At 42.4% G+C, this 26661-nt stretch overlaps 1 protein-coding gene across 4 annotated transcripts in view; it reads right to left on the reverse strand.

Annotated features, from left to right (window-relative positions):
* The window catches only part of DLG2 (discs large MAGUK scaffold protein 2), a 2548136-nt gene that overhangs the window by 362525 nt on the left and 2158950 nt on the right, over window positions 1-26661 (reverse strand). The window contains exon 1 of one of the 4 annotated variants that reach the window (XM_029602230.1): window positions 2583-2786. The exons of the other annotated variants lie outside the window; for them this stretch is intronic. The gene's annotated coding sequence lies outside the window, so the exon portion shown is untranslated. Of the gene's footprint in view, window positions 1-2582; window positions 2787-26661 lie in introns of those variants that run through there. 4 annotated transcript variants of the gene reach the window in all.

Here is a 26661-nt window from a genome sequence, read left to right on the forward strand (position 1 = left end):
CGGAGTAAATCTGTGCTCGTGTATTTCCAAGAAAGTCCTTGACAAGGTTTTTGAATGACAACCAAGCATTCTTTTGGAGTTCTGACATTGTCCCGATGAAATGTTCATCTTTAATGAGCTGCCGAATCTGTGGACCGTCAAACACACCGGCCTTTATCTTTTCAAACGACAGGCTAGGAAATGCCAAAGTGAGATACTTGAAACAGTCTCCTTCAGTTGGCAAAGCTTTAACAAATTGCTTCAGTGCATTTTGACAAATCCAGGCCTAAGATAGGCTGTAGAGAAAAAAACTTGACATGACAGAAGAAAACTAACTGCAGTTTTGAAATCAGCATGCCTATTTAAGTCTAAAACAGCTGAAAAATCGAACTCAACAGGAATTACCGTATGTTAAAAATTGTTCCCAGTGTAATTATTGAGGTAAAATCAAAATTAATCTACAAGGGACTGTAAAGTGCAATTCTTACAGCCTGTGTCTCTTACCCTCACAGCTTACAATCTCAGCTTGGACACAGGGAGGTTAAGTAGCTTGTTGAAGGTCACACAATGAGTGGGAGATAGGGGGATTAATGGATGACCTCCCAGTTTTGCAGCGATGTGTTCTAATCACTTTTTGTAAAAATTAACGCTGTTTTAGACAGTCAGTCACAGAGGCCTCAAGGACCAGTGCTGTGGGTGGGTCAAACTCTGGTCCCACCGGGCTGCTGAAAGGTTTGCTTTTCAGTGTATCCGCAATGAATATTCATGACGATTGTTTCCATCCTGCCACTCCAGTGCACAGTTGGTTAATTTGTATATTTTGATGAGGCTGAAAACCAAAGACAGTAGCTTTCAAACCAGCGTGCGGGCACATGTGCGTGCATTCGTCGGCCCTCGGCCAGGGACGCTGCTGTTTTATAAAACGCATGAATATATACGCATGATATAAAATAGCCTGGCCGCGCGCACAGGTGAACTGAATTTTAAGCGGACGCGCACCTGTGCGTGCAAATGCCGCTTCTACTGCGTAAGTGGGGGATTTTAAAATGGATGCACGCCGACGCATTTGCCTGTTTTACCAGTTTGTTCCCTGTTCGCTCAGCCTGTACACCCCCTGTTACCCCAGACCCTTTAAACCTTTCCAAAATCATTTGCTGTAAAGTTACATGGCAGGAAACTTCGCTGCGCCTCGGACTGCGCAAGTATTTGTGTGTAAATTTCTGGTGAAAGTTCCGAAGCGCCCAGGTACTGCCCATGCCCTGCCCAGACCATGCCTCGCTTCTTTTTGAGAAGTTCCACTAAGTGCGCGCAGCGGCATTTTCACGCATATCCCGGCGGCTTTTAAAATCTGCTTGGTGCGTGCGAGCCTGACTTATTCACGCATGCCCTAATTTCCAATTTCCTTGGGCTTTTAAAATTCACTTTAAAGCTGTTTGTGGCCCTCAAGGACAGAAGTTGTAGTGGGTTAATGTAGAATGCATCTACAGAGAAGTACCAGATTTGAATCAGTGGAGGTCAAACAATTTGGGCGGGTAAGAGAACATATCTCACAGTTTACTCCACATAAATGCTTAGAGATCCAACAGCTGCCATGCTGCAAAGCTGCGTTGATTTCTGGAGAAAATTAGTATGTTTGCCGAATAATACACATACATGGTTTCATAATAAACTAGATTTACTATTAATGGCAGCTGTAATCCATCAGTCTACCTGATGAGGCAGAAAGAAGATGTAGCAATGCCAGATGACATTGTTACTCTGACTTTCCTTATTTGCAAGTTAACTACATTTTTTTTGTAAGCACCTTAAGAATTTCCCAACCTTAGGTAAAGGTGCCAGTCTGCCTATCCAAGTCAACAAGAAAAAAAAGCATGCCTGGCTTCAGAAAGTATCGACTCACTTAAACACTAATGCATCTTGAGCAAGGACCATATGCACAAGACTAATGAACATACCGTGGAAAAGACAGTGGGCAGATGCTCGTATACCGTGAGCTCTGCATCCCAGACAAGATCGTTCAAACTACATACAGTGAAATGCCACTTCCTCTCCTGCCGTAGTTCTAGTTCATCGATGCATTTATATAAAAGCCTAGTAATTATATTTTCTCAACATGACTCTTAGCCCTGTAAATCTCACTGCACAGCAGCACTGCCATCTTTCACTGCTCATCCAGTACCAGAAATAATCCAGAGCCCACATGGAAACACATTTAGCTCTTGAGATGCGAGCTGCAGGTGAGGAGGGCTGAGAGGCACTTCACAGGCTTGGCGTCCCAAGTTCCCCCCCTGCCAGATCCACCTCCATCCCCTGTAGCAGAGCCGCAGTTGCCTCCGTTTCTCTCAGAGACAATTCAAAGGCAGTCGGGCTGGAAAGTAAACGCTCAACGAAAGCCCTGCCGGTGCCAAGCGGCGAGCGGAAAACTTCGCAGGAAACACGAAGCCTGGCAGGCACGGGCGCTGCATAGCTCGGTGCATTTTTGTTTGTTTGTTTGTTTTTTGGTCCACCCAGGACAACGACACGACACGACTCCCCCCCCCCGCTAAAGCCCTGGCAGACGGGACTCGGCACGACAAGAGAAAGCATCCCCTCTCCCCACTTACCAAAGGACGGAACGAGTTGCCCAGAAGCTCCGGCGGCGGCGGCGGCTCCCCCTGCCGCGAGATCTTCCCGCCTCCCTCTGCAGGGCGCGCTCGCCTCTCTTAAGTAAGCCGCGCGGCGGAAGGCACGCGCCGACCCCGGCGAGCGATGAGCGCGGGAGCGCCCCGGCTCTCGTGCTCTGTCATCGCCAAGGGTGGCCGCGCGGCTCTGCTACAACTTCCCCTGATAAATACAGCGGGTGCGCTGGCAGCAGTGACAGTAATTGGTGCTCAGGATGTAATGAGCAGAAGCCAATCCAGCGCCCCTCCCACCCTCCCTCTCTCTCTCTGCACGGTGCTACAGCTCCGCTTGCCTTTCCGAGTACCTTGTTAAGGTGGAAGCGCCGAGTAACGGGGCAGGGCGGGCACTGCAAAAAAAAAAACAACAACAACAACAAAAAAACCCCAACAAAAAAAAAAACAACCCCCCTTCGGAGCAACTTAAAATCAGAAAATGTGATCTTAACCGCAGCACATGCTCCGCTATCCTGAGACGTCCAAAATCCAATGAAATGGAATATATATATATATATATATATATATATATATATATATATATATATATATATATATATATATATATATATATATATATATATATATATATTTATTTATTTATGGTTGAGAGTCAAGCTAAGTGAAAAATAAAACATCATGCACCTTTGACTGTTGATGAAAATAAAACATTAATCCATAATGACAACTTCAAACTGAATTATGGCTACTGGGGGGGGGGGGGTGTTATTTGTTAACCATGACTAAGTTTAAGATGGATGTGCTAAAGCAGTGACAAACTGGGGTCTGTATCAGCATTGTCCGTGCAGAACATGTTCCATTTACCTTCACTGGGCTGCTGTTTCTAACCATAACATCATTCCCCTTCTGTGTGGATTTTGTGCTAATTCATTACGAACACAGTGTATTAACATGTGAATGATGATTTCCAGTCTCCTACAATGTTCATTGCAGTTTAGTCCAAAAATACTTAAAAAAAAAAAAAAAAGAACCGCCCCCCCCCCACACACACACACTCTCTCTCTCTCCCTCTCTTTGAACTGTGTGGGGCAAGCGAAAATAACTTGGCTATGGCTGAAGACTAATTCATCTTTCCGTCTTATCTGCTTACTTCTGTTACTTGCATTTCTTATGTAGTGATGGAGAGGCTGGGGGGGGGGGGGAGTCAGGAATCAAGTTGACATGCATGCAAGTGCTCAAGTTATGGAGCAGAGTTGCAGATCTTGGAAATGAATTAACAATAACAGCTGATTTTGCACACTGATGGTGCAAATAAATGGCACCGATATTATGGGATTAAACATCACTATAAAAAGCAGTTAGCTAGTTAAAGCAGAGATCTTACCTGTATAATCAAGCTAATCTGAGTTCTGTTTGAACAGACATGAACTTAAGCAGTTCTTTATTTTGTTATGCAAGAGAAGGTAATGCATGGTTTAACATCTGAAATTTGTATTGCGTTTTTCATGTGATAGCACTCCTCCAGGTCACTTGCCCCTGTCGTCTGTCTTATCTTCCCACCAACAGGCAGGGCAGCAGTGGAGGGAGAGGAGCAGGGTGAGGGCAGGCTTACCTCTGGCCCAGTTAGAGAAGTGGCGGCAGGAGTGGGCTCGTGGAGGAGGACAAGAGTCCCATCCCCCTCAAGCAGCCACCCACCTGACTGGGTAGTGAGGAATCAGCTCATTTCCCAGTGTGGGAAAAGTGGGGAGGTGAAGAACAGGATTTTTTTTTTAGGGATATTTTGCTGATGTTGGCAGAAATTCCTCCTCTCCCCTGGATTTAGTAAAGTGGCAAGTCACCCATTATCAGGAAGACATGGTGCCATTTAATCCCTTAATATCGGTGTTTTGATCATCCCCCTACTCCACAAGTAGGGGGATGATCAAGGCTGTAAGGCATGTACAACCTAGGGACATGGATAAGCTGTTATGACATAGTGACACTGCAGGCCATGGCTGGATTTAAGAGTTTTGTGCCATAGGTAAGGTTGAGGAGTGTGTGTGTGTGTGTGTGGGGGGGGGGGGGGTTTCGGGAGATGGAAAGTGGGGGAAATCCCATCCTCTCCCGTCACCTCCAAAGTCTCAGAGTGCAATGATAAGAACATAAACATAAGAACATAAGACATGCCATACTGGGTCAGACCAAGGGTCCATCAAATCCAGTATCCTGTTTCCAACAGTGGTCAATCAAAGTTACAAGTACCTGACAAGTACCCAAACAATAAATAAATCTCAAGCTACTATTGCTTATTAATTAATATAATTTATTGATTTTTCCTCTAGGAATTTATCCAAACCTTTTTTAAACCCAGTTACACTAACTGCTGTAATCACATCCTCTAGCAATGAATTCCAGAGCTTAACTATTGTTAAGGGAGTGCTGAGGAGCGGTCCCTATTCTGGAGAGGTTGGTGTGCCCTTGGACCACGGCGTGACTGCAGAGGAGCTCCGAGGAAGCACTGAGGTATGCAAGACGTGTCCAAGCACGAACAGACACGCTGAAGACCAGGAGCTCTGACCTCTGCCGAACCTGAGTGCATCGGAAGAGACCCAACAACGCAATGCTGGTCTCTGGGGTAGCCCTCCAGCCACTCAATAGCCCTTTTGGACCTGCCGCTTGGGATCGGCAGATGCGATCAGGATGGACAGAGGTTGAGGTCGGACGATGGAACTGGTTGAGAAGAGGATACTTGGAGACTTGGACAGGACAAGGATACTTGGATACTTGGAGAAGGGGAAAACACTAGGTGAAGCAAGCAGAGGCTCAAGATGAAGAACAGAGGATCCGGGCAGCTCTCGTATCAGAGTCCAGCCAGAGGAGGCTTCAGTGACCCAGCATGTTTGACGCACCTGACAGGTCATCCAGAAGAAGGCAAAACTTCAGACCTGCCGAGGAATATGCAGGGTCCGCTGGGAAGGCTAGGGCTGGCCCTGAAACCTAAGGCATCTGAAGAGGAGCCGGGGTTGTTCTAGGCCATCTGGAGAGAGGACATCAGAGGAGAGGAACATCGACGAGGACACTTGATGAATGGAAAGATGACAGCAAGTTAAAACTCAGAATGAAGAATAATCCGGGCGACACTTGAAGCAGGTTCTGGCCCAGGCAGAAGCTTTAGTGACCCAGCGTGATGAACGCACCTGACAGGTCATCCAGAAGATGAAACCTAAGACTCAGTGTGGAAGGTCATCTAGAAGCAGAACTCGGCGGGAGTGCTAGGAGTCGAACAGGAACCAGGAACATCCAAGTCTAGGCAACCAAAGAGAGGAGCCGGAAGAAATAGGATGTCTGGGGACATACCATCTGAAGTATCTGAAGATGAGGACACCTGGGACATCTGATGACAAGGACATCAGGGACATCTGGAGATGAGGACATCAGGGACATCTGGAGACGAGGACATCAAGACATTTAGAGGCAAGAATATCAGGGACATCTAGTGGCGAGAATATCAGGTCATTTAGAGGCAAGAACATCAGGGCATCTTAAGACAAGGACACGGGATCCGACGAGAGACCAGGAACCAGAGAAGAAGACAATGAGATAATTCCCATGAAGACAGGAGTTCCTTGAAAAAGCTGGAATCAACGAGAAGTCTAGGAGCGGACTGGCTCCATGCAAAAGCGCTGGAGAACTTGTGAAAGACCCTTTTATAGGGCAACAGTGGAGACGCCCAATGACATCATCAATCAGGGCTGCGGGGCCTTTCCCGCTGTGGGCCCTTTAAGAGGACAGAAGAGTCATGGCCATGCACCTAAGGAAGGCAGGAGCAGGGACGGGGCGGCCCTGCCCACGCAAGGAAGAAGATGATGTGGGCGTCCTCTGAGCCGCAAGGCCTGAGTGGCGGCGGCCCTGCCATGCAGGAATGGCATCGGCTGCGGCCTGGGAGAGGAGGTAAGAGGCTGCTTGTGGCTAGACCCGCGAGCAGCATCACCACAACTATGTGCTGAGTGAAAAAGAATTTTCTTTGATTTGTTTTAAATGAGCTACTTGCTAACTTCATGGAGTGCCCCCTGGTCCTTCTATTATCTGAGAGAGTAAATATGCAATTTACATTAACTTTTTCAAGTCCTTTCAGGATTCTGTATTCTCTCACATCCCCCCTCAGTCGTCTCTTCTCCAAGCTGAACAGCTTTTCTCATAGGGCAGCCATTCCATGCCCCTTATAATTTTGGTTGCCCTTCTCCGCACTTTCTCCAGTGCAACTATATCATTTTTGAGATGCAGTGACCTTAAGTGTACACAGTATTCAAGATGTGATCTAATCATGGAGCGATACGGAGGTATTATGACATCTACCACTTTATTTTCCATTCCCTTCTTAATAATTCCTAACATTCTGTTTGCTTTTTTGATTGTCTCAGCACACTGCCCCTTTGAAGTGAATGCTGGAGCAGGCTCTTCCTTGGCAGTTGCATGTATTTTTAGCCTGGGTATTTGGTGTCTTCAAAATTTGTCACCCTATGCAATTGCCTGTGTTGCTTATGTCTATATCCACTCCAGGCCTGCCGCTCAGTGGCAGATGGAGCACATACACACACATATACACACATACACACACACACACAAACTCTCTTGCTCTCCATATATAGCCCCCCCCCCCCCATATACAGCCCTCTTACCACCCACTCTCTACACACACACATCCAGTTGATATAGTGTATCTGGATTTCCAGAAAACATTTGACAAAGTCCCTCAAAGAGAGTTCTTAGGAAATTAAAAAGTTATGGGATAGGGGAGCAGTGTCCTATTGTGGACTGCCAACTAGTTAAAAGATAGAAAACAGAGAGTAGAGCTAAATGGTAAATTTTCCCAATGGAGAAAGGTGAATAGTGGAGTGCCCCAGGGATCTGTTCTGGCCACTGCTTCTTAATCTACTAGATAAGGGAGCCCTGACCGACGTGCCCACAAATGCGCAGTAGAGAGCAGCTCTACCGCGGCATGCGCGGGCGAGCATGTCGGTCAGAGCGGAGCGTGCCAGAAAAAAATGGCCACTGGGAGGAGCAGTTAGCTGGTGGCGGCAAGGAGTAGTAGCAGCGGCGCGCGCGAGGGATGGACCACCTCCCCGGAGATCTTCCGTCTGCGCCATCCGAGGGGAGCTGAAAGGGGAGGGAATTGAGAGAGGGGGAGTGACTGAGGGGAGGGGGGAGTGACTGAGGGGAGAGTGAGGGAGAAGGGGAGTGACTGAGGGGAGGAGGAGAGAGTGAGGGGAGGGGGAAGGTGAGAGGGAGGAGACTAGAGGAGGGGGTGAAAGGGACTAGAGGGGGAGATGAGAGGGAGTGGGAGGGAGGAATAGAGGTTGGGAGGGAGAATGGGGAGGGGAGGGGGAAGGGAGAATGAGGGGGAAGGAGAATGAGTGGGAAGGAAATGGACCGAAACATTTTTTTAAATGTAGCCCATTACGGGCTTAACGGCTAGTATATTTATAAACGACCTGGAAATGGGAACAACAAGTGAGGTGATCAAATTTGCCGATGACACTAAATTATTCAAAGTTGTTTTTTTTTTATATTTATTCTTTATTGTTTTTCAACTATTTTACAAAGAAAATTAAAAAACTTTGAAAATGAAATACCATAGCTTTGATATACATACATCAGATAGATCATTTTTAAGTAATAGTAACTCGCCTCTCTCAAATTGGCATTACTGGCACTGCGCTAAGTTGGCTCGAATCTTTTCTCAACGGCAGGAAATACAGTGTAAAAATTGGCCAGCATGAATCCAAACCTAAAAATCTGCTACAAGGAGTACCCCAAGGCTCCTCCCTATCCTCCACACTTTTCAATATATACCTCACTCCACTCTGTTGACTGTTAATGAAACTGGGTCTCCCGCACTTTATATATGCAGATGATGTGCAGATCCTAATCCCTATCAATGACTCCCTACCCAATGCGCTTAAAACCTGGAATACTGCACTAGCGGAAATTGAGAGTCTACTAACTGAAAACTCATTGGCAATAAATACCAACAAAACAGAGCTTCTCATTATTTCTTCACAAAACAACAACTATGCTAGCCCAACTCTACAATCCCTATCTGACCATCATACAATACAACAAGTCCGCAGTCTTGGCGTCATAATTGACAATCATTTTACATTAAAAAAATTCATCTCCTCCACCACTAAAAATGGTTTCCACAAACTTCATACTTTGAAAAGGATAAAACCACTACTACACCCTAATGATTTCCGGACTGTACTACAGGCTACTATATTATCTAAATTGGACTACTGTAACTCCTTAATACTAGGTCTACTAAATAACTCAATACAACCATTACAGATGCTACAAAATGCAGCTGCACGCTTGCTGACTAACACGCACCGCCACGAACACATTACTCCAGCTCTACAACTCCTACACTGGCTTCCGATCGTATCTAGGATAGCATTCAAAGTACTCACCCTTATACACAAGACATTATATAACCAAGACATACATTGGTTTTCTGAGTTCTTTACATTCCATACTTCAGATAGACCAATTAGAAAAACGCACCAGGCTAAGCTTAACTACTCCAACGCTTAAACAAATAAAATATGTCTCAATGAGAGAACGAACATTTACAATAGCTGGAATCAACCTGTGGAACAAATTACCCACTGATCTGCGCCTGGAACCCTGCCACAAGAAATTTAAACAGAACTTAAAAACATGGCTGTTTAAACAAGCCTACAATTTGTGAACCTTTCCCTTCAGATTAAAATATATAATATGACATTTATATAATACTATCCTCCCATTCCTATCAGTTACTTTTAATAACACTAAACACACCTTTGGCGACCTATTTACTTGCAATATGATTAATATTGTTATATATCTGTCAACGAATTCTGACCTTGTAAATATCTGTACTGTTAATAATGTACCATTAATTTGATCCTCCTGCTCTATGCGCCCCTGCCAAATCTAGTTTAGTTTTAATTATATTATAATTTCAATGTTATCTGCGATGTATCATTATTTAATTATGTTGGATTGTAAAGCTTGTTGCTAATTTAATGTTCATTGTAAACCAAGGTGATGTTTGCTAACGAGCCACGGTATATAAAAACCCTTAAATAAATAAATAAATAAATAAATAAATAATAGTCATAATAACAATCATAACCATCATATATCATTACAACTTATTTCAAGGTAATCCTTTCTATCCATATATGTCTCAAATTGCTAATCCATCATAGAGGTAATTTACAAGAGATTGTAATTAATTAGAGGAAGATTATAAGGAAACTATTTCTAACAAGTAATATTATTGGTTGTATATGTTCTAGCATATATTCAAAGTTACCTCTATTTCCATCATTTAGGACCTAGTTTTCGCACTCAAGAAATCTTTCAACTGGGAAAACTTCGAAAAAAATATATGTTGTCCCCTGAAATTTTAAAACACATTTACATGGATATTTCATAGTCATTGTAGCCCCCACCACTAGAGTTTCAGGCTTTAAAAGTAGGAATGCCTTACGGGGCGCCTGAGTATTTCTGGCCAGGTCAGGAAATAACCTTACCATCCCACCCATAAAAGAATTACCCATGTTTTTGAAATAAGCCTTCATCACCAGATTCATATCTTGTGTAGATTGAAACGTTACTAATAATGTAATCCGGCTACTATTTCCACTTGCGATTCCTCTAAAAACTGTGTCAAATTTTGAAAATCTATGGCGTTTCCTGACAAATTTTTATCAATAGCATTTTGCTTATATAGTAATTGAACTAATTTGTTAATTTCCGGAATAATTTCTGGTGGAATCTTTAAGCTTTCCACCAAATATTTTTTAAAGGTAATGAGCATTTGCTCTTCATTAATTTTTGGAAAGTTACGTATCCGAACATTTAAATGTTTGATATAATTTTCAAGGTATTCCATCTTTCTAGATGTTACCAATTTCTCACGGGAAAATACTGAGGTTAGTTCTTTCAGCCCCTTGACTTCTTCTCCCAGAGTTTGTATTTGTATATATTGCTCTGCGAGGATTTTCTGGTGATCCTGAGTGACAAAATCTAATTTCTTAGAGACATTTTGAAGAATTAAAGATTGCTCCTGAATGCTATTTGCTAGCCTTTTTACTAAATCTGCCAGGGACTCCAGTGACACAGTTGCATGTTTTTCAATCCTAGTAGGATTTCCCTTCACTTCTCCAGTTCCTTGTTTGAGTTCTTCACTGCCTACTCCAGATGGGTTGCCTCCATAAGGGCACTTCCTTCCTGGGTTGCATTCAAACTATGATCTGGAATGGAGGTCCTGACTGACTCCATTACTTCCCCTAAATTTCCAGCAGGGTGGGGCACTATGGTAGGAATACCTCCATTTCCACCATCAACTAGGGAAAAGTTTGGAGGGGAAGTTGTTAACAACTGGCGAGGTACAGAGGGGCTTAAAGATATTTCCCCAGGTGATAACTGTGTTCCTCCCACAGCTCCACCAATGAGTACCTCCCCCTGTGTTACTGGAACTGCAAATTCAGGTATAAGTCATTGTTGAGCTAAGGTATTAGGTTCAGCTGGATATACCTTAACTTTAGCTTTTCTTTTATGAGGCATAATAAATTGGAAATCTTAATTAACAATCCTCTTTACCTGAAAAAACACTTTATACAAACCAATACTATTGTAAACAATCTCTTGTATGGGGTAGTTCAGTATTCAAAACGAAAATTCAATATTTTACATACCGAAACAATCAGGTATTGAATCTGGCAAATAATCCACTCTAATCCGCACTAATCCGGACGAAGCCGGACAAAGCCATGCACCCCTTTGGCACGCGTGGCTTCAGCTGCGCACCGGTGGCGGCAAAGCGCCGCTGAAGCGCCGATCTTATAGGCACATCAGGCCCCTCCCTCTGATGTCAGGGTCACGGTAGCAGGAAATTCAAAAGTGTAAGCTGGAGCACTCACACCACAGCGGGTGCAAGCAAACACACTCACACAACAGAAATAGAGTCTCGTCCAGTTGCCTGGGGACACTTCCAACAGGTAATGTTCCAAACCGCCCGGTGAGCGCCATTGAAGTGCCGATCTTATAGGCATGTCAGGCCCCTCCCTCTGACGTCAGGATTGCGGTAGCAGGAAATTCAAAAGTGTAAGCTGGAGCACTCACACCACAGCGGGTGCAAGCAAACACACTCACAACAAGAAACAGAGTCTCGTCCAGTTGTCCAGGGACACTTCCAACAGGTAATGTTCCAAACTGCCCCTATTCAAAGTTGTTAAACCACGAGGATTGTGAGAAATTGCAAGAGGACATTGCAAAACTGGGAGACTGGGCATGCAAATGGCAAATTAAATTTAATGTGGATAAGTGCAAAGTGATGCACCAAATTATAGCTATATAATGAAGGTTCCACATTAGGAGTCACCATTCAGGAAAATAATCTAGGTGATATTGTTGAAAATACGTTGAAATCTTCTGCTCAGTGTACAGCAGCAGCCAAGAAAGCAAAAATAATGTTAAATAATGTTAAATTAGGAAAGGAATGGAGAATGAAACGGAGAATATCATAATGCCCCTGTATTGCTCCATGGTGCTACTTCATCTTGAGTATTGTGTGCAGTTCTGGTCACCAAAACTCAAGAAAGATATAGCAGAATTAGAAAAGGCACAGAGAAGGGCAACCAAGAAAGGCAACCAAGAAAAGCTAAGGAGGTTAGGACTCTTCAGCTTAGAGGAGATGGCTGATGGGAGATATGATAGAGTCTATAAAATAATGAGTGGAATGAAATGAGTAAACATTAATCAGTTGTTTACTCTTTCAAAAAGTACAAAGATTAGGGGATACACAATGAAGTTATTAGGTAATACATTTAAAACTAATAAGAGAAAATATTTTTTTTACTCAATGTATAATTAAACTCTGGAATTCACTGCCAGAGGATGTGGTGAAAGCTCTTAGTATAGCTGCATTTAAACAATGTTTGGACAAGTTCCTGGAGGAAAAGTCCATTAACCATTATTAAGGAGGAGCTGCAGAAATCTAGTCTTATTCTTGGGATACTATCCACAATCAATTCACCTGGTATTCTTTCTTTTAATGAATTTAAACAAGTGATTTCCTATGTCCCCATAAAGCAACCCTAATCCTATAACCAATCGTTATATATTATAAAATAATTAATGTGATGAATGATTGTTTCATATATTTAAAGTCACCATCCTGGTGCCATGTTAATGCTGTAATCATTAACAACCAACCACCATCCAAATTTTAATCAATCAACGATTTTTAATTTTATTTTTATTTTATACTAAAATTGCAATAATGGGACACAGGAATCACCCGAGTCCTTTTAATACTAATATTCAACTGTGTTGTCTAAATTCCTCTCCGTGACTAGCACTTTTTAAACATTTATTTTCAAACCGTCAAGTTACCGCCGCCGCTATTACTTAGCTTTTAAGAATGTCCATCAACTCCCGACTTGCGCAAGTTTCGACGAAATGTCTTCTTCAGGGTGTATTCATTCTCTTTGTAACGGTACTCTCTCCGATATTTTATTTCCAAATTTTGCGGTGCTCATGAGCCTCCGTTGCCATTCAATCTCCTGACGGCATTTTGTTCGCTATGTCTTATTTCCTGTCTATCTTTAAACCCACTTCCTGGATGCTAGGATGCCCAATCGACAGCCTTCAAACCAGAGAAAACCAATCTAATTGGTCATTTAGCCCACCTGGTTGTTCAGTATGAAGTCTGAATATCCATGCTTGTTCATGGCGATTGAGAATTAAATGTCCCCCCTGACCCTCCGTAATGCTGTCAATAATCGTCCACCTTAGTTGTTCAAAAGTATGCTGTTTCTCTATACAATGCTGAACAATTGGAGCTGTAATGTTTGCGTTGTTTATGCGGGAACGGTGTTCAGCTATTCTAAGCTTAACTGACCTCCGGTACGTCCCACATACACCTTCGGGCAATCACATACTATCACATATATCACAAATTTGGTGGTACAATCAGTATTGGCCTTCCTAAAAATTTTGTATCCTGACACCGGATCAATCCACATATCTCCCTCAATGGTAAATTCACATACAGTGCATTTACCACATTTGCTGTGTCGATTTGTTTCTCTCTTTTCACAAGGTTGCGATTTAGAATGGATAACATAATCCCTAATATTCCTTCTCTACTGGTAGTTATGAGGGGTTCCTCTCCCAGTACGCTGTGAAGAGCTACAATATGCCAATGTCTTTTTATGGAATTCATTATGGCATTCGTAGACGTACTGTGTGGTAATACACATACCATTCTGTTCTGTGTGTCAACAGATCTATATTGTAACAGCGAATCTCTATCACTGTATCTTGCCCGCTTGTAAGCTTTACGGATGACCTTCCGGGGATATCCTCTCTCAGCAAACTTTTCACTAAGAATTCCTGCTTGTTGCTTAAATTCATCCAATGTAGCACAAATCCTTCGTATCCGAAAGAATTGGGAAATCTGGCAAACCCCGTTTAATGACACAGGGTGAAAGCTCTCATAGCGCAATAAGTTGTTTCTATCAGTTGACTTCCTGTTAACCGTGGTATGAATGGTATTTCCCCTAAGCTGTATTACAACATCCAAGTATGCAATACTACTAGTGCTGCTCGTGTGTGTAAATTTTAGATTGTCATCCTGAACATTAATCCAGTCAATAAAATCACTCAATTGCTGCTTGGTACCGTGCCATATCAAAAATATGTCATCTATGAATCTATGCCAATTACTGATAAACCTCCACCATTGTGATGTGTATACTATGTTAGCCTCAAAATTAGCTACATATAGATTAGCCACCGCAGGGGCTAATGAGGACCCCATAGAGATTCCGTGATCCTGATGGTATATTTTATCTTTAAAGATAAAATAATTATTAAACAACACCAACTCAGTCAGCTGTAGCAAAAAATGGACAGGTATCCTATTAGATATCTCATTTTCCGTCATTTCACGTTTAACAACCTCCAAAGCTGCTGTTTGAGGTATCTGTGTATACAAGGACTGTATGTCCATGGTCACTAGTAACACAGTTTCCTGAGTGACCTCGACTTCCTTTAGAATGTTCAAAAAATGAATGGTGTCCTTCAAATAAGATGGTTTTTTCTGTACCATAGCCTGGAGATGTTTATCGACAAACACTGCCGGAGGTTCTAGAATGGAACCATTTAAAGATACAATAGGTCTGTAGGGAGGGTTGTTTATATCTTTATGAATTTTTGGAATGGCATAAATTACTGGAATTCTTGGCGAATCTTGTACCAAGTACGATTTTTCTTTTGTTGTCAAAAACGTGGCTTTCTCAACCAATTCTGCAATAAATGTTGTCAAAATTGGTGTTGGATCTTCTTCCAAAATACTGTAATACTTCGGTTCAGACAAATGTGTTAATACCGCCTCCTCATATTTGATGCGGTCTATTACGACGATGGCGCCCCCTTTGTCAGCAGGTTTTATTGTATTTCATCCATTTCCTTTAAAGATTTCAATGCTTGCCTTTGTTCTTTGGTGATGTTCTGAGGCATCCATTTTTTCTGTAATTCAAAATCACTTATATCTTTTAATACCAACTGCAAAAATGTTTTGATATTAGAGTCCATGGGTCCCGGGGGGTTCCACCGGGATTTGGTTAACTATGGACATGTCAACAAATTCTGTGTTCTGATTTTGAAAATATAATCTAAGATTTAATTTTCTTATAAGTCTATACAATGCAATCCGGCTTTCAAAGGGGTCGTGCATAACAGTCGGAACAAACGATAACCCACTGTTTAGTATTTGTTTGAACCTTTGTTAATGATAGTAGACAAAATTAACTATTGCTGTTGACTCCTCGTTCGAGTCGTACGTTCTGATGTTCGACGGTCGTCGGTATTTGTTAATGCCGGTTTTAATTTTTTGTATACTTTTTTGCTGTGTCTTGCTTGTCCGGTAAAAAATTTTTTTTTGTTATTTGTTTCCTTCCTTGCCTCTTTCACCGTCGAAACCTCATTATCTGTTCATCCGACTCATCAGAACCTCCTGTACTCTCACTCGAGGTGTCAAAATGCACTCTCCTACCTTGTACTTTGTTCTGTTTGCATCCATAAATATACCTTATTGAAGAATAATCATTTTGATCCCTTTTGAATTTTTTTATTTTAGATTCTTTGATAGTGTCCCGAAGCTGATCCAATGTGGTTTTAAACTCCACAAGTTTCTCTTCATATGTTGCAAATGCCGAAATAGGCTTCTGTATTTCCTCTATTTCCGACTTGATCTCCTCCAAATCTCTCTTCACACGGTTTATTATCAACAACATTAAGTCCATTGAACACTTGTTCAATATTAACAACCACAGATGGACAAATTCTTGATCTTCCGAGTACAACATTGGTGCCTTCTGAATTCTCAGGCCTCTGGGTATTAATTGTTGTTTATGTACTCAATTAAAGTAATTCCATGTAAATCCATTCTAATTAATTTTTTGTTTAATCTCAACCAATCTTCCCATTGCTGACTTTCACTAATCGCCGCATCCTCAGAAAACAGCGATGTTTCTTTCCTGATATCTGCTATCTGGTCCTCTGAAAAGCTGAAGATGTTCTTCCACGTATCCATAGTGGGTAAAGTTGTATAATCGGATCCTCTCCAATCTGACAAGTAATATCCAACAGATCCTCCCCAAGTGAGTACAATACACTATCCACAATCAATTCACCTGGTATTCTTTCTTTAATGAATTTAAACAAGTGATTTCCTATGTCCCCATAAAGCAACCCTAATCCTATAACCAATCGTTATTAATATTATAAATAATTAATGATGATATGATTGTTTCATATATTTAAAGTCACCATCCTGGTGCCATGTTAATGCTGTAATCATTAACAAACCAACACCACCATCCAAATTTTAATCAATCAACGATTTTTTATTTTTATTTTATACTAAAATTGCAATAATGGGACACAGGAATCACCCGAGTCCTTTTAATACTAATATTCAACTGTGTTGTCTAAATTCCTCTCCGTGACTAGCACTTTTAAACATTTATTTTCAAACCGTCAAGTTACCGCCGCCGCCGCCGCCATTCTTAAAAGCTAAGTAATAGCGGCGGCGGTAACTTGACGGTTTGAAAATAAATGTTTAAAAAGTGCTAGTCACGGAGAGGAATTTAGACAACAGTTGAATATTAGTATTAAAAGGACTCGGGTGATTCCTGTGTCCCATTATTGCAATTTTAGTATAAAATAAAATAAAATTAAAAAATCGTTGATTGATTAAAATTTGGATGGTGGTTGGTTGTTAATGATTACAGCATTAACATGGCACCAGGATGGTGACTTTAAATATATGAAACAATCATTCATCATCATTAATTATTTTATAATATATAATATATATAATATTATATAATATATAATATATAATATAATATAACGATTGGTTATAGGATTAGGGTTGCTTTATGGGGACATAGGAAATCACTTGTTTAAATTCATTAAAAGAAAGAATACCAGGTGAATTGATTGTGGATAGTGTATTGTACTCACTTGGAGAGGATCTGTTGGATATTACTTATTCTTGGGATAGGCGCTTAGAATATATCCCCCTTGAGATCCTGGAAACAGGATACTGTGCTTGATGGATCTTTGGTCTAATCCAGTATGGAAGATCTTATGTTCTTATTCTCTACATACCTCTTCTCACATGCCCGCAAATTGTTCAAAACACAAGTTGGGCCTGAACAGAGGAAAAGGATGTAGCCCAATGCTCTGCCATTATCCTCCTTCCATCAGCTCAATCATCAGCAGACAGAAAAGAGAAGGGAGAGAGAGATTGTCTTGTCTTTTACTTTAGTTGTAGGGTTGAGGAGGAGCTAAGGGAGGGTGAGAGAGGGGATTGTCTTGAAGAGAGTAAGGGGAGGAGAATCCCTTAGAAATAACTGTTGAGGTAAAAAAAAAAACTTTTGAATTTTTGTGTAGTCCATGAATTATCTTTCTGAGCTTGCTACAAATTGAGTGTGTTATCTAAATAGGGACAGTTGCACATTGAGATGCAAACTGAAAATATTGACAATTTATTGAAAATTAGGAACTTGTGGTTGGTGAATTTTGGTTGGGTAGCAAGTGTCTTTTGGTGTAGAATTTTTAAAAGTTATTTGAGTGAAATTTTCTGTATTTCGAGATAACCTTATCCTTCCATTAGTGAAAGCTCATTGTTCATCAAGTAATTCACCTATAAACGAAAAAAGTGAGCAAGATAATTCTAAATGCACAGTGCTCAAGCATCCCAATTATGATCTGTCTGTAGGAGATCTGTCATCGGCATTTTTACCTCAGTCTCTGGACAAAGCTACAATGTTAGTCACTTTTGTACTACAGGATTTTGAAATTGTTGTTTTTATTTTTTGCTTAAAAAATGTGACTTTTCTGGAAAAAAAGTAGTATTTTTCTTGATTTAGCCAAGTAAAGCAACTTCATAAGCAAAGTTCTTGTCCTAAAGGCAAGCAGTTATCAATATTTCTGGTGCTTTTATTTTATTATCCTTGTAGCTGTCAAATTTTCTGAACAAAATGTAGATGTCTTTTTGATCCAGCACAGCTTTTCAAAGTTTTGAGAACCCATAAATGCCAGGTAGATTCAGAGCCTGTTTATTTATTCCCTTTATTAGAAGGCTGAGAAATGTCATTTTATAAATCTTTGTTACTCCATACGTAGTAAATCCTGCCCTTTATTTGAAATAAAATGAATTGCATTATCAGGACCTTGCATCCTTTCAGACAAGATACTAACTGTCCTAGGATACCCTGCTATGCTAATACAGGTAAGTTTTCTCAGTCACTGTTGCACTGGAGGTGGATTCTTGGGCTGAGGTGGGGTTGACACAACCCCAGGCAAGGCCTATAGGTCCCCACCATCAGCAGGTGGAGTGGGCTGAAGCTGGAGGCCACTGGAGCTTCACCTATACCAGCCCACGTTCCCCTCGGGTTGAGCCTTTGGGTGCCGGGGCCGGCAGGACTCAGGTGGGCCTTGAGACTGGACGTCAAAGGCAGGTAGTTCAGCCCAGAGTCAGCAGCCAGCAGGTGGCATAGTTCTATCCTGGACTGGTCCCAGTACAGGAACCCAAGCACCAAGGAACAAGGGTTGACTGAAGGTGCTTGAGCAAAGAAAGGCCAGAGCCTTAGGAGTCCAAGTCCAGAGGATAGGGACAGAGGCGTCACCGTCGATCTTGAATAAGAACTGGCGGCAATTGGAAGGTGTAGCAAGCAACGTAGAACTCTGGACACAAAGGAGTCTATAGCGTGGTCATCTGTAGCAATGGTCAGGGCACGGAGAAGGCAGACATGGTCAGGCATAGCAATGATCAAGGCAGGAGCAGACATGGATAGGAGGCACGGAGAAGGCAGGCGTGGTCAAGTGTAGCAGGGGTCAGGCTTGGAGAGGGCAGGCGAGGTCGGACGAAGCAGAGGTCAGTCTTGGAGAAGGCAGGCAAGGTCGGAAGTAGCAGAGGTCAGGCTAGGAAGGCAGGCAAGGTCGGACATAGCAGAGATCAGGCTTGGAGAAGGCAGGCAAGGTCGGACGTAGCAGAGGTCGGCACCAGGAGGTCATCAAAGGACAGACGAGACAAAAGAGGAATCAGGAACTTGAAGACAAACTGGGACACGGATCAAGGAAGCACGGAGGCAACAAGTACTCAGAACCAAACAGGGAACCGAGGAGACCTGTTGCAAAGCAACGCTTCAGTGCGAGGCCTGAGCATTTATAAGCTGAAGGATCTGACGTCAGCCTCCGGGTCTACAGCCAGGTTCCTGCCGCGGGCCCTTTAAAAGGCTTACTGATGCGCGCGTACGCTCCTAGGGAGGGGCACGGCGCTGCTGACGGCATCTCTCCGTGAACTCCGCGGAGAGGCCCGACGGATGGAGGCATCCTGGTTGGAAGTCCCGGGAAGTGGAGCAGGGCCGAAGGCGCTGGCGGGAGTCCGAGGTCGGAGCAGGTGGCCCTCTGCCTCAAGCGACAGGGAGCTGGAGCCTGGGAGTTGCTTAGAAAGATGAGAGGGCCGTACCGCGGGGCTGTCGCGGTCAGAGAGCATAACAGTTGCTGCTTCTCATGTGACTCCCTGAATGGTACTCACTTGTAGGCAGAAGATGAGCTGTTATAATAAAGATAAATTAGCTCCACCCCCTTGATTACATGCCAGTTTTCAGGCCTACAAATATGTGTTGATTACTGAAAGACAACGATCTCTGGAAATGCATTTCATAAAAACAATAGGACACGGGCAGCAGTGTTTTTGTGTGGTTATCAACACTTCCCTAAGTGGGATGAATGGGCCTCGGTCTTAGATTTCGGCTGGATAATCCACCGATAGGTGATGGTAGTCACTGGAAAGCAATTCTTCTAATGCCTTAAAGACCTACATGTTTAAATGCACACCCTTCCAGGGTCCTTCTACAGTTTAGTGCCCACTGGCGCAGAAATTGGTCAGCTGCTATGTTTTTTAAAAATTCATCTCACACTCCGACTCTTTCCTCTTGTGGAAGCTGAGCAAAAGGTGGCCATGATAACACCGAGCAAGACATATACTAGCAAAGATAAACGGGGTGGAGCGTTGGGCAGTGCAACATTCAACATTTGTAGGCAGTTAACAGTTTTAATAAAATAAAGCCATTCTTAACATACTTGCTCATGTCGAGACAATTTTCAAAATAGCCCACACAGTTGCAAACTACTTGGGACACTTTTAGCAGCAGCACACTTATGCAAATGTTCACAGGGAAGCACCCGTTCTTCATTTTGTAATTAGCAGCCAAAAATTACAGCATTACAACGGGCTGCGACATTTTGCAGCTGCCGTTTGTGCTGGCAACCAAAGCAGGGGCAAAATAGCATGCGTAAAGTTGAAAATCACCTGTACACACACAGTTTTACTCCTCTGACCTGGACACACTCTCAGGCGCACTGCTTTTAATACGGCTAAAAGTATACCTGCTATGGAATCGCACATACTTTTAGCTGAATTAGGAAATTTTTGGTGCCGTTCATGGTTATCTGGGCAACTACCAACCTACCAGGGCAAATTGCACTTGAAAATCGCCCTCATCGAGCATAGTAAAAAGTGCTACCACTAGTCCATTAGAGGAAGCAAATTGCACTATAAGTAAATAAAACAACACCAGAGCTAGATAAAGAAAATACCATAAGGAGGGAAATTTTCAAAAGCTATTTATCTGGGTAAATAAGCCTTTCTGAAAGTTGCACGTACTCAGCCCAGCTAAAATTATATGTGGGCTTCCATCGCTAAAGAGACCACAATACTCACAGTGCCTAGACAGCACGAATAGCCCTGTCTCCTTTAAAGACTGGTAATGCACCACCCTTGTGGACCACAGGGAAAAAGCTCATTGCCTGAATGAGAGCCTGTAATGATAGCCAGAGGCAACACCTTGTTCACTGCCAACCACCACTTACCGACTTCTGCAGTTGGTCTTCCAGAACCAGTATTGTGATGAAGGGGACTAACCCTACTGAGTGTCGTGCCAAACTTTCAGGCCGATACAGTACATTGCGCTCCAGAGAGGCGCACTGTTAACCCGCGGTTGGACGCGCGTTTTCCACGTGCTAGCTTTACCCCTATTCAAGTAAGGGGTAATAGCGCGTGGAAACGCGCATCCACACCTCCGAAACTTAATAGCGCCCGTAACATGCAAATGCATGTTGATGGTTCCTATTAGTTATTCCCGCGCGATACAGAAAGTAAAATGTTGCAGCCAAGCCGCACATTTTACTTTCAGAAATTAGCGCCTACCCACAGGTAGGTGTTAATTTCTCTCGGCACCGGGAAAATGTACAGAAAAGCAGTAAAAAACTGCTTTTCTGTAAACCCTCCGACTTAATATCATGGCGATATTAAGTTGGAGGTCCAAAAGTTAAAAAATAATTAAAAAATTAAAAAAATTTAAAATCAGCCCGCGGCTCGCGGGTTGAAAACCAGACGCTCAATTTTGCCGGCGTCCAGTTTCCAAACCCATGGCTGTCAGCGGGTCCGAGATCCGACGCCGGCAAAATTGAGCGTCAGCTGTCAAAACCTGCTGACAGCCCACCGCTCCTGTCAAAAAGGGGCGCTAGGGACGCGCTAGTGTCCCTAGCGCCTCCTTTTACCACGGGCCCCTAATTAGCATATTTTTATTTACTGGATCACGCGCACAGGCCACTGGCCTGTGTGCGCGCCGGGAGAGTGGGCGCTCACCTGCTCTCCCGCGTTTCTTTCTGTATCGGCCTGTATGTAGTTCACCATGTACTGATATCATGTCTTTCAATGTTTTAGGGTTCACACATCTTATTATAGGGTCCAAAGTGTGTAGTTAGAGTGAATCTTTTTCTCTAACATACTTTGCTTTGCACTTGTTGGCCTCCGTCCACTATGAGCACCTTCTTATTTAATAGATTTTGATTCAGGTGGGCCTGAACCCCATAGGATGGGTCCTGACCCTGGGTCTGGGGGTTGGTGCAGGGCTCCTCTCGTCTAGCATACCCAGGCAGAAGTGGAGGGGGGCAAGTGGAAGACCTTCATAGGTAAGTAGATTTCTACCATCAGTTTATAACTTATGTTACATATAAAAATTTGGATTGTATGATTTATGCACATTTTAAAGATGTCTCTTGAAATTCTACAAATGTCTTATTAATTTCCACTTAGGCCTTGCTATGTGCGTTTTAGATATTATAAATGTTCTGATTTTGTGATTTATTTCATTTGCATAATCATTTTTCTTGATTTAGATAATGGGGTGTGCATGGAAAACAATTTCAGTGTATTTTGTTATTTTTAATTTATTGTCATTTTTATTAATTTCATTTATTCTGGTTCTTGAAACCAATTGTTTGTTTGTGTTATATTCATTCCATTAAATTCAGTGGGTGAAGCAATGTCCCCTATTTTGGAATCTTACATTAGGGTCTTCTATCTAAATTTAATGAACTTGCAGGCAAGTATCGGCAGCAGACAGAAAAGCACTCCAACTTGCCAAAAGTGGGGGAAGATGGCATTCAACGTTATTACGAACAAAGGCACCGTGAGAAGAACAAACATCACAAACAGTGGAAACAAAAGAGAGGTGAAGGATACAAACAATGGCGTTAACAATCCACTGCAACGAAGAGGGGCAAAGCAGCACATCAATGGCAATGAAGACCCCAAGGCACCAAAGAAAGAGCAACAGCTGCAACATGGCACCGAGAGAGGAGCAAAGCAGTAGAAACTGTGGGATGAAGACCCCAGGACACCCAAAGAGGGGAAAGCAGCATAAACAGTGAAATAAAGATCCCAAGGCATAGCAAATCACTGAATTGGAAGGCAGGGCATGAAAAGCAGGACAGGCAGCAGCAGAGGCAGCGGCGGCAGCACAGGTCCAAGATCCCAAGGCATCCAGAGAAAGGCAAGGGGAGGTTTTTATGTTTTTTTTGTTTATTTTTATTTTTGGGGCCAATATAACCAGGAGAGTATCAGGACAGGAGGATCAGGCTGGGCAGTAGCAGCAAGAGTGGCAGTTAGTTACAACACAGTAAGGTACTGAGGCCGAAAAGTGTCGGCATTGGTTTGCTGTAGCTGTCGCTCAATCCTCCTGCCACTTGTATGAAAATTCAGCGAAACACAGTACAGGGAAGTCTATCTTAAGCGAGGACCAACTCTTCCACCCACTCATGGTGCCAGCCGTGAATGACGTGGACTCACATGCTGGTTTTGGCTAATGTTCTCCGTCTGCTGCATCTCTCCACTGCCTTCTAAAAAAACCTTTTTCTACTCCCTGCACCATGGGAGCAGGTGGCTCCATTTTTCTCAGAAGCAACCCTGCCTCTCTAGCCAGTTTCTTAATCTTAAAAAGCAATTTTCTGATCTTGTAGGAGGAGGGTTCTGGTTCTTATCCGTATACCTCTGATCACCACTGCTACTTGTGCTGGTCTTTGGTATCTATAGAGTAAAAGCCTTCCCTCCTCGTTTGCGCCATTGTTATGTTGGCCTCTTGATGCCAGTGATGGAATTTATTAAAACAGATCATTGATGGGTAGGGGACTTTTAGTGTTACAATGTTGTGCACCCTAGTATGAACTCACACAGTCAGTCACTTATGTCACAGAGTAGAGTGTGTTAGATGATGATGATGCTGAGTGACTATGGTCACAGCCACATTGACTCTTTTATACATAGCAAGCAGGAAGATGCCTTTTGTGCAATGCTGCAGGAAAGATACAGACAAATTGTCTGTATCTTTCCTGCAGCCACTGGTACAGTGTCAGCTGTAATGGTAGTTTTACCTCTCATAGAGGTTACAGACTTTCTCCTGCTACTAGGCAGCATCCTAATCCTGTAAATTATATTTTTTCCAATATTTCTTTTACTCTAAGTGTTTGAAGCAAAGAGCTTCAGAATCTTTGCCCTTGTCTTTCAGATCCAACAGAGGAATGAAAGGAAAAACTCAGACTGCTTAAAGAGTTCTTATTTATTTATTTTAAGTTTTTCTATACCGCATTCGTGATAAATATCGCATCATGCGGTTTACAATTAACAAGTGGAGAGGGAACAAAAAAGGTAATAATATAACATTGATCCTAATAATAATGGTAATAGTAAACATTAAACAAGTGAAAGCTAAGGGTTGCAGTTACAATAAAACAAGGGAGTAATACAACTTGGAACAGAGAAAAGCAAGCTGGGGTTTTTAATAGAGAGAACATATATGCCTATCCATGCATTTGTAGCATTAATGAATTGCCCTGATGAGGTGGAGTTAATTAATTACCATGTTAAGGCAAAGTCTAAGCGAATAGTTAATGACGGATTAGGGTTCAGTTTAGGTCTGGAAAGGCTTTCATAAATAGCCACGTTTTGAGTCTTTTCCTAAATGTGGGAAGGCAGGGTTTCCTGTCGCAAAATCTGGTGGGATGGAGTTCCACAGTGCTGGTCCTGCCGTGGAAAAAGCCCTGTCTCTGGCTGTTATGTGCCGCATGGTTTTGGAGTGTGGTACTTGTAGGGATTCTCTGTAGGACTCTCTGATTGGTCTGTTGGAAGTAAATTTTTTGAGAGGAATTTGAAGGTTAAGCTGAGTGTGTTGATGTATGGCTTTGTAAATAGTGGTTATGGACTTATATATGATTCTGTAGTGAATTGGCAGCCAGTGCAGGTCTTTGAGAATTGGTGATATGTGGTCTCTTCTCCGTGTGTTTGTTAATATTCTCGCAGCCGTGTTTTGAACCATCTGAAGGGGTTTAGTGTGAGATGAAGGAAGACCTAATAGTAAAGAGTTGCAGTAATCTAGTTTAGCAAAGATTATTGATTGCAGAATAGATCTGTAGTCATGAAAGTGAAACAGTGGTCTTATTCTTTTTAAGACTTGGAGTTTATAGAAGCAGTCCTTAGTAGTTTGATTTATGAATGATTTTAGGTTTAGCCTGTTATCAATGATAGCTCCCAGGTTTCTTACTTGTGGAGTTTGTAAATTGGGTGGTGGATTTGTGTTGATGCTACTGTTTTCAGAGGAAATTAGGAGGAGTTTGCTTTTTGAAGAGTTTAGTATTAGACTTAGGTTGGAGAGGAGTCCGTCAATTTTTTGAAGACAAGTTTCCCAGAATTCTAGAGTTTTAGTGTAGGATTCTTTGATGGGGATGACTATCTGGACATCATCTGCATATAGAAAGTGTTTAAGGTTTAATTTGGTTAGCAGTTGGCAAAGAGGGAGCAGGTAGATATTAAAGAGCGTTGGTGAGAGGGAGGAGCCCTGCGGAACTCCCGAAGAGTAGTGCTGAGATTCTTTGTTGTGTAGTTTGACTTTGTATTTTCTGTTCCCTAAGAACGATTTGAACCACGACAGTGCTGTTCCTGTTATTCCAATGTTCGCTAATTGAATTAGAAGGGTGGAGTGGTTAACCATATCAAAGGCAGCTGAGAGGTCCAGGAGGACCAGTAAGTAAGCATGTCCTTTATCCAGGCCCATGATAAGGTAGTCGGTCAGGGATATTAGTAGTGATTCGGTACTTAAAGATTTTCTGAAACCATATTGGGTCGGGAACAGAATTTTATGTTCTTCGAGGTAGTCTGAGAGTCTGAAGTTAACTAATTTTTCCATTACCTTGGCTATGAACGGGAGATTGGATATTGGGCGAAAGTTGGAAGGATCTTTAGGATTTAAGTTAGGTTTTTTTAAGAGCGGTTTGATGGATGCAATTTTCAGGTCATCAGGATAGATTCCTTGTGCTAGGGAACAGTTAATAATGTCTGTCAGAGCATTGGAGATGGTGTCTGGTATTAGCAGGAGAAGTTTGGATGGGATGTGGTCTGATGGGTGTGATGAAGGTTTCATTTTCTTCAATGCAGAGAGTATCTCTGAAGTAGAGATGGGTTCGAAGGATTGTAGAGTAATGTCTTTGTTGTGATGGAAGTATGGGTTGGATGGCTCTGAAGTGTTGGGTCTCAGCTGTGTTATCAGGTTGGAGATTTTGTTGCTAAAGAAGAGGGCCAACTCCTCTGCTTTTTCTTGTGCTAGGTTGGCAGGGATGTCCGGAGTAATGGTTTGCGTTAAATTAGATACATAAGCAAAGAGGGCTTTGGAATAAAAAATAATATGGTGGATCTTCTGTGCAAAGAAGTCCCTTTTTGTTCTTAGATTCACTTTCACTTAAAAAATGAAGACATCATTTATTTATTTATTTATTTATTTATGACTTGCAATGGCCAGCTAGGATAGGCTGGTTGAAAAAGTACTGAAACATGACTAGTCCTGCTTCTTTCTTGTTCCATTCTCAACCTACTCTGCTCTGTCTGGCTTCAAGTTCAAAAAATGCATTGTTCCCCTATAGACTGTAAAAGGACTGAATGGGCTGAAAAAGATATGGATTTTTCGGAGGACTGTGCCCGTTCAGTTCGGTTGATCCAAACATCAACTTGTTTTATCACATTTTTCATATTTGGATCATCTGATGGCACATTTGCTATTAGATAATTTGTTTTTAGGCTCCCCACCATGTTTAGTATGTCATAAACCATTATTTTTGGTAA

The sequence above is a fragment of the Rhinatrema bivittatum genome, chromosome 5 (genome assembly GCF_901001135.1).
Source record: "Rhinatrema bivittatum chromosome 5, aRhiBiv1.1, whole genome shotgun sequence".
Classification (NCBI taxonomy): Eukaryota; Metazoa; Chordata; class Amphibia; order Gymnophiona; family Rhinatrematidae; genus Rhinatrema; species Rhinatrema bivittatum.